This window comes from Cariama cristata, unplaced genomic scaffold (assembly GCF_000690535.1).
Source record: "Cariama cristata isolate BGI_N322 unplaced genomic scaffold, ASM69053v1 scaffold8414, whole genome shotgun sequence".
Taxonomy (NCBI): Eukaryota; Metazoa; Chordata; class Aves; order Cariamiformes; family Cariamidae; genus Cariama; species Cariama cristata.
The window spans coordinates 54,490-63,904 of record NW_009611219.1 but is presented as its reverse complement, the minus strand read 5'-3'; positions in this window follow the sequence as shown (position 1 = coordinate 63,904).

The following is a 9,415-nucleotide window of genomic DNA, read 5'->3' as shown; positions in this document are numbered from 1 at the left end:
GCCGTAAAAAAGGCTGCTGTAATTACCTTTTTCTTGCTGATGAACTGTGAAGAAATAAACTTCGTAAAGCACAATAAGCTTAACAAGAAAAAATCTGCCCTGAGTCTGGATGACGTGTTCACATCATCTAAGAGAACAGCGACAATCCCAAGCAACTATATGACTAATTTGCCCTGTGTCATTAATTATGTCTTATCTTAGTGGGGAGAATGGGATTCGCATTACTGCAGCGTGTTTTCCTACTAGCTCATGCTAACGAAAAAAAGAGTCCAGAAAAAAGAAAGCAAAGCAAAGAGCACGGCCAGTAAGAGAGGAGTCACAAGGTGTGCCTTGCAAACCAGATCACACTCAGTCAAGGCAATAAATCCCAGTGGGGTGCTCAAGGGGCACTGAGGAGCACGGCAATTTGCTGGGGCTTTCCACGCCTCGTGGGATCAGAGGTTGGGGTTACGTGTGCATGATAAGAAGGAAAAGCATGACCTAAATACCGGTGGGCAGTCTTTACTGACAGGTAGATGCCATTTCTCTGTAAGCTTCACTGGTCTGGATGCCCATGACCTCACTTTTCTAGAATGTCTGCATTTATTTTCAAACTCCTATTAGTCCATTTGCTATTGGTCAAGTTGCACAATTTCCCACCGTGGTGCGAAAGCAGGAGAGGAGGAAAGAAGGTGGCATTTAACCTTCTCCCTCTCATTTTCTCACGGGGCAAGAAGGTCTGGAGGTCTCAATGCAGAGGGGCTGGATCCTGTCCTCTGAGCCATGGGAAGGTCGTTGTCCCCAGGTTTCTTAGTATTGCTGAAAGCTCTAAACTCTGTGTGGACCCCGGTACTTTGAAGGGACTTACATTAAGGGTGCTGGAGCATTAAGGGTGTGAGATGTGTCTCTGCAGCAATATTTGAAGTACTATCCTGCTATAGAGAAAAGAAAATGTGGACATTTCCTTTCCTTTTGTGAATTTTGACTAAGGAGCAATATGAAATACGGAGTACCAGGAGTGGTGCCTGAAATTAGGATACCTATCTCCCCAGTGACCACCTCAGTTGATAATATGCGGTTGTGCTCTTGTTAATGCTCTTTTACTGGCCTAGTGAAACTTGATTTTTTTTCCTACATGGTGTCAACCAGAAGAGCCCAGAGCCCAGAAAATGGTCTGATGCTCCCGTGGGCAGAAAGAGGTGCTTATTTCTTGGTTGTGGAGAGAGCTAAAAGAAGGTGCCCGGCTTCCTGAGGGAGTCAAGAAGGTTATTGTGTGGGGCTCGCTGCTACCTCTGTTATGTGTGCTTTGAAAGTTGGCTTAAGTTCTCTGCATTAGTGAAATGAGAGACTTGTATTGACATTTCTACTTCACTGGCTTGAGTTTTTCTCCCAAGGCTTTCATGAGGGATGTCATTCACTGCTGTGAAGTCCTCAGATGCTAGCAGCGTATGTGGCTTCAGTGTTACTGTGATTTATTGACTTTGCTACTCATGGAAGAGCTGTGGAAAGCCCCTAAACCACTGACCACAGGCCTCTGGGAGGGTGTACTGGGGAAAGACCTTGCACATCTACCCTTCCCTACCCCACCGTTAGCCAGAGTAGGAGCCTGGGCACCAAGCTGGGTGAACCTCTGCTCCAATGCAGAAAGGCAGCTCCCACAAGCAGCAAACCAACATCTGTCAGGCACTTCAACTGCAGCTCATAATGCTTAAATTTTTCCCTTTGTTCTCTGCCTTTTATCCTTTGATGACTCACCAGGCCACTCAAACCAGAGGAGATCCCTGGATCTTCAGAGCAGGCAGTTAAGAGCATCTTGTGTAGTAGCACAATGTCAGAGGAAGGAAATGCTCCCCTGATTTCTGGGGGAAAGAACAGTAACAATTCTCAAAAGGTTTATTTAAACAGGACTGTTTATTTTTGCTGGAGATTGAGTTACCTTCCCTTATAGGAGTAATGTTTTTGGAATCCTCCTCGGTTCGCCTGTAATAAATCACGGTTGTCTGAAGAAAGGGAGTGGGGCTCTTTGTCATTTTTCAATGCTTTTCCTCCATCAGTGAGTGAAGGAAATGTCCCAAGAAGAGTCATTTATTATGAACTTACTTTTGACGTAGTTGGCAAGTCCTTGGCACGTCGGCTAGAAAAATTACTGCCCTATCTCTGGGCAGTCAGAGCACAAAGCCGCAGCTCTCTTGTTTCTAATAGTAGACTGGCAGGACCTCTGCCATCAGGCAACGCAGAGAATAAAGAAAACAAGAAGAAAGGCTCACAGCTGGATCTCAGCGAGGGTGGCAGGGGTGGAGGGAGGGGACCCCAGGTCCTGTTATGACTTCAAGCCATATTTTGTCCCAGCAGTTGCCAACAACCACACGAACAAAATTTTCTTGCTGGTATTGTGTCTTCTGGTGAATCACGGGCTTTGCTTCTCAGTGTGGGCAAGCAACAATGCAAAGTTGCACCCAGGGCTCTTTAATTCTCTGTGAGGGGATGGCATTTGGGCTAAAGCACAGCAAAGGGACCTCAGGGAAGAGCAGACTAATGGGGAAGACTTAAGACTTCAAAGAATTCTGAAATGGCTCTAACTCTTCTCATCCCCTTTTCTGAGCGGTTTTCATGGAGATTTGCTGCTGTGGGCTAAATTGCTTGGAAGTGTTTGGCTGATAGAACAGCTGGAACTGGTAATCTCCAGCATCTAACAGGCTCTGTTATGATGATTTTTTTTTTTTTTTTTTGCAATCACTCCTTGTTTTTTCACCATGAAGCTCTGAAAAGCTTTTACAAAAAATAACTATTTTTTGCATAATTGTGAATGTGTACAGCCAGATAAACTGAAGTTATAAAAGTAGGACAGGATCAGCTAGTGAATCTGCAAGTGGGTAAAGGGAGAGTGAAAAAAATAGAATGAAAACCTGGCTGCAACAAAGTCCATGGAACTTCTATAATTTTAAATCTAATTTCCTAGGGAAATCAGTTTTATAGTGCCCATCTCTCTAGCCCTGATCACTTCTCTAAGGATCGAGACAGAACAGTATTGGGAAACGAGTCACAGCTACAAATAAATATCTGTAAGGTGGCAGAAGTGGAGATCTTCTTTTGGAAAAAGGACACCTTCCCAGCACTGATCACCATTAATGTGGTAGAAATATCTTTAGGGAACCTGGCAGGCCACTCTTTGATTTACTTGAGCTAAAAATTGGTGAGTATTCAGTTCTTTCTACTGTGTAGTTTCGTTTCAGCTGCCTCTGTTTGAGCTCTCAAAATTATTAGACTGTTCTGAGTACCTTGGTGTAAAGATGTTGTGCTTTGAGTGGCATTCATGCATGAGAGTAACGTATACTATGCTTTTTCTGTAGTATCCAGGTAAACTTTGAATGTAGCCATACTGCAGAGCTGACCAAATACTCAAGAAAATATAAAAGGTATGGTTATTTTAGGCTTTGCAAGACAGGAAACGGGGAAGATTTTCCTCATTTTCAATCTCCATTTTTTAGTGGGGTTTAGAATTTACAAGAATTTGAAGGATGTTTGGTTCAGCAAAAGCATTTCCCCAGATTAGATGATGCTCATTCTTTGGTCTCCTTTAAAAATATTATAAGAAATTTCATCGGACCATGAAACTCGGAATATCAAATTAGAGTCTTACACAAATAATCCAGGTTTTGGGGATCTTGTCATGCTAAGTGGATTCTTTGGCATCGAATAGTTTTATTATGGATGGAGCCACAGCAGAACCACATTAGAAAAGGATATTGTTACAACACTTTCTGTATCAACAATGCTACTTGGAAAGGCATAATGTATTCCAGATGGCTATTAAGAACGTCTGTCCTTTTGAGAAGGGATTTTTTTTTTTTTGTTTAGTTGATTTATTCTGATAAAATTTGGGATAATTTAGACTTCTGTCAAATAGTCAGTAAACATGAAGATAAGGTTATTCACAGAAGGGGCAGTCTGAAAGACTACTTTCATTTAATTCAATTAGATAGGTTTTCATATTGATTTTATTTCTTTTATCTCAAGTATTGTAGCTATTTTTTTCTTCATGAAAGAGAAGGTAGAGTACAGTTACTGCAAACATCAAAACTGCTGCGTTATGTCCAGGTCTTTTCCACATCACTGGCAAGTAATGGGACTGCAGTTACCTACGTAAGTAAGTGGGTGTAACAACAGCCACTGATTTAAGAGATGAGATTTTGAAGAGCTTGAATAAAAAATTCTCAGTTTGGAATATATATCATACCTACATTTCTCACCAGACCCAAATTAGAGCTGAACTGTTTGAAATGAAATAAAAAAGATATTTTAAATTTGGCTTTTCCCTTCTGCTGACCAAGTTTGAGGGAAGTCTAGATGCTGTTAGGTCAAGCTAAAATTACTGTAAGCTTGCAAGGGGTCGGTTTCTACAGGCTCTGGATCATCATGGCTCTGTATGCTCCTCCTTTGTCCTGGTCCTCTGATTACACCGGTGGTCTGTATAACTCTGCTGAGGACACATTTAGTATCTCCTTCCCATCACTCTGGTCCTTCTGTACCAAATTGCCCTGCACATGAGGAACGGCAGGCAACACAAGGGTGATGCCACCCCTGGATAGTGTCGATGAGCAACAGCGCAGGTAAAATATTACCTGAGCAGTCTTGCACGGGACATTTTTTTAAACCCCATTCTGGCTTTCTGGTTTGGCAGGGATTTCAACTCATGGTTTCACGCCTGTCCCCGGGCACCACAGCATGAACAAAGGCTTTTGTGATGTGCCTCAGCTTTTTATTGTCTGTTCTTCTTAAGACTTGATGTATCTGGGCTCTCTCCCAACTTCTCCTTAGGCCATTGCTTAGGTCCTTTGAATCAGGTATTCACAGGCCCCCAGGGACACTGGGAAGCACAAGGCATGGGGACAGCGGTGGGGTTTGGGCTGGCTGAATCTGGATGTCACTTCTGCTGAGCAAATGCCATGGTGACCTCTGTTGATAGAGCTCAATGCATACCCCTGCTCTCCGCAGCTCCCTCTCCACTGTTCCCAGCAGCATCCACCCATCTCTCCAGCCACTGAATTTTCTCTCTGAAGACTTCATTTTGCTTTAGTGTGTTTCTCCAGCAGGCATTAGTTAAGCTGCTCACTGAAAGGCTTTTGAAAACGTTCCCCAGAGCTGGGGGCTGCTGAGCATCAAGCAGTGGAAGAGCTTGAGGAGGTTTGTTAGTCCTGGACGACCAGATTCCTGTTTCATATTTGAAACAGATCTGCAGCTGGTTGGTTAACAAAATATTATGCTCACGATAACTACCTGAGCCACCTCGCCAAGCCAAAGAGTCATAGTAGGGTTCCAGAAAAGTCAATATTAAATCCAGAGACATCAACATTAGTGAACTAGGACTAAATTGTCTCCATCTGGCTCTGGCTCTTGCTGGAGGCACAGAAAATAAGCAGCTCCCTTGAAAAGAAGAAAAGATGAAGGCTGTGTTAATGAGGACCATAACAAAGCTTGTACCTCAGGTCACGTTCTTTTTCCAGTCCTATCAAGTGCAGTCAGCGACAATTTCTCATCTCCCATCACTTACCCACCAGCCACTCCACCAAAGCCAAATTTCCTTGGTAGTGCGGAGGACAGCCAGTCCCACCGTCGGAGCGTTGGAGACATGAGCTGCTCCTGCTTCCAGGGGTGGCTTGGTGTAGGAGACAAGCAGAGATTCCTTGAAGCCTATGTTGTTCTTGACTCAATTAGCTGGTTTTAACTGTTAATCACACATTAAGCACAATCAGAACTTGCTACCAAGTGCTTCTGTCCTCACTGAACAGCATCATTGAGCGTGAGTTTTTAAATGTATGGGGAAAATGATAGGTAAACATTGACCATCGCTCTATGCTAAACGTGTTTTAGAATAGCAGCATATGAGCATATTAAAAATCAGCCTTAACTTAACCTGGATATTCAGAAACCTTCACTGTGTCTTTCTAATCAGTTCTTATGACAAAAGTGGTCTTAGAAGAAACAGGGATTTCAGACATGAACTTTTTACTGCTGTGACATATGTTCTCACATGTACCGTCCTGATGCCACTATTACTTTTAATTAATATCTATAGGTTCTCTGGAAAACCCTACTTGCCTCATGAACCTATGTATATAAGTAACCAGATCGAAAATGCCTGTATTCACTGATACTTCACTTATGATTAGAGACGTTTTCATTTTTTTGAAAGCTTCATGAACCCAAAAGATCCAACCAGGTGCAATGCCTTGGGGGAAGAGCTGTATGAGAGGCTTTGCTTTTGAATCGTGACACGAGGAAAGCTAGGAAAAGCTTCCCGACTGTACATAGAGGAGCAAAAAGATATACCTGTTTATAAAAGCATTGCACTTGTGCAGCCCTTTGGTGTGTATTGTTGGGCAAAGTAGAGGTGGGTATAATGAGGCATGGAAAACATAAATTCAGTTGACTGGGATCACAGGGTGAGTAATTATCCCTATGGGAAGATAGCAGGTGGATTAGTTACTGGGCTACATCTGCAATAAGCAACTAAAGGAAAACATCTGTTTCACATCATCCATTTCTTCTTTTCCAGGATACTCCTCCAGTTTGTCTCTCTGATATTGCAACCTGGAGACAAGTCATTGCTCTAATGAGGCTGTGCAAACATCATGTGTTCCTCTGTGGAAAGAAGTGGAGATGGCCAGCAGCAACAGGACACAGTAAGTAACATCCGGAAACATCTCCTGACTCTCTGGTTTTGTTTTCTATTAGATTCTGCCTTCTTCCAATCCAAAACGAATCTGTTTCCAGTGACTTGAGAACAGTCCTATTAGAGGTGCAGAAAATAAATCCAGGAGCCAGCTCTGCTAAGTGACTCATAATATCTCTGCTGCCATCTTGAGTGAGAGAAAAGTCTGAGCATCGGATCAACCTTTTCCTGTTTGCTCAAGTTGCTTAAAGTGGATTTTGTTAAATTAGCCAGGCCAAACCGATACCTGGTGTGCAATGTGTTGTAAAGTCTCTGTTTGCACCAGGAAAGGTTACCATGTTCAGCAGTGCTTCAGGGCATCCGTGGCTGGCGCCGAGTGTCCTTTTGCTCGTGAAAACTAATAGCAAATGAAATGTAAATGCTGCGCTTCGCATGCTTTTTTTGTGCATGCCTCGTGCATTGTTACAAGCATGAATTTTTGATGCTCTGGATGGATTTAATTGGGTTGGATTCTGTTCAAAATTATGGTAAATCCAAAATAAATTTCCTTTAGGCAAGCCGCTTTCGATAGTGCTGCTGTCAATCTGAATGAGTATAGTTAAGACAATGGTTTTCCCCCCAGTTTTGGTAACTTCTCACTGGGGTAAGCTAGCCAGCAGCCTGAATTTAGTTCTCTGTAGATTATCACAATGTATAGGGATCTGATTGCCAACAGAACATAGACATAAAATAGTTTTTGAAGGTGTTGACTTCGTTATTTAATTTATCCAAATTATGGTCTTGGCTGAGTAAGCATTGCTTCCTCTGAAAGACCCTTATCATTATTGCTCTTGTCTGGGATTTATTTTTCAAGCAGGGATTAGACTAAATTTCTGTAAAAAGTTTAAATATACTTAAGCAGAAGCGTGGGGTTTAGCAATGCATATCAGAGTGTCATCTGCTGGGCATACAACAGATGTTGGTTGGCTTCTTAATATCTTGAACTAAACTCATCAGTTACACCAGTATACAACTGGAATAACTCAATTTGGTGAAGAAATGTATGCAGCCTCCTTTAGTATGACAAAAAAAGTACTGAATTGCACTCTTTCTTTAAATTAAAATACAATGAAATTGTTGCTTGGCATCAAGTGCTTAAGCAATATTAGAACTCTTTTTGCCTAATCTCTGTTTTACAGATTAAAATACAAATATTTCCAGTGCAATAAGAATTTATTAAAGCAGGCTATTGCCTAGGGAAATATCCCTTTTGGATATGTTTCTATCAACTCGCCCAGAAAAAAAACAAAAAGGCATGTAATTAGTGTTGCATACTCTCCTAAGGAGAAAAAATGGGCCGAAAAACTGTGCATAAACAGAATATTGCAACTATGGAGTGTAAATTGCTTACTACTGTCAGGCTGGTTATTCATGGGGCCCAATGTAAGTTAGAAAGTCCTAATTGGAAGCAAGGAGCAGTGCTGGAGACATCCTGGAGAAAAATGAGATGACTTGGTTTATAAAATTGGTAAAACTTAGTCCTAGAATGATAGTTATCATCTTTTATATGTACCTTGTATACTCATCAGTGAAATTCTGGCCAAAACGGACTGATTTCAGTCCATAGTGACGGTGTTTCACAATGCAGTGGCATGAGCCGGTGAGAAAGACATGGATCTGAGATCAAGCAGATCTGGCCTCTGTTTTCACTCTTCAGTTTTCCTTCCTCCCCCTTGTCTACTTCATTTATTATAAGCAGGGACTGTTTCTTACTGCATTTCTGAACAGCACCTGGTCTAGAAGCATCCATCCTCTAAGTGATGCTGGAATATAACTAAGAGCAGCAAAGAGCCTTTTCCCTGTGTTAATATTTCATTGGTGTTTTTATGCAGAATTTTGGCCTGGAGCAAAGTATAATTGGCAGGCAGCTTTTAACGGAGGTGACCACACTGACCTATTTCAGCAAGGGACCACAGAATAACAAACCCATGTTATGCTCTAAACATAACTGAAATCAGAAATGAAGCTTGGGTTTGAGAGCTTCTCCAGGATTTAAGGCTGGTTTTCCCCTTCCCCCCCTGAAATATCTGGGGAAAAAAACCTCAAACAAACAGGAGAAGAGAAATTAGGTTATTCCACATGGCAGTGGAAAAATAGTTGAAGTATTGGGGGTTTGAGCGCATTATCTGGTATTGCACTTTAGCTGTGCCCCCCCAGATCATCCTGTTAGCACAGATGCTGCCCCTCCTTCTCCCTATGCACGGGCTCCTGAAAGTGATTATTATGAGTGCTGGTAAAGACCTTCCGTTTGTCTTTCATTACTTTTTCCTCTGTTAAATTTTTCCTTCACACTTTCAAAATTTTATGTAAGGTGAGGAGGCAGGATCAATGCAGGTTAGGTGACAGACGATAAAATGACAGATGTGCCAGCTTGTGGCTGAGTTTGGCAGCCACAGGGTAAACCCAGGATGGGGCAAGAAGGGGCTTCCCTGTCCCTTCTGCTCTGGGCCATCAGATAAGCCAGCAGGCAAAGCAAGGATGGGAAAGATGACTTTTCTATCCCATTTGTGTACTTAGATACATATATAATATACATATTATATATATTATACACAACATGCATACACACATATGTATTATATCTGTTATATACAATATACACACATACATATATATAAGTTAGTAGGTAATGCTCAAAACATTGCAAAATCCTAATTCTGTAACAGGGTACATATTCTCTCTTTTCTCTCTCAAAATATGTACTAAATACCACTGCCTTTTTTT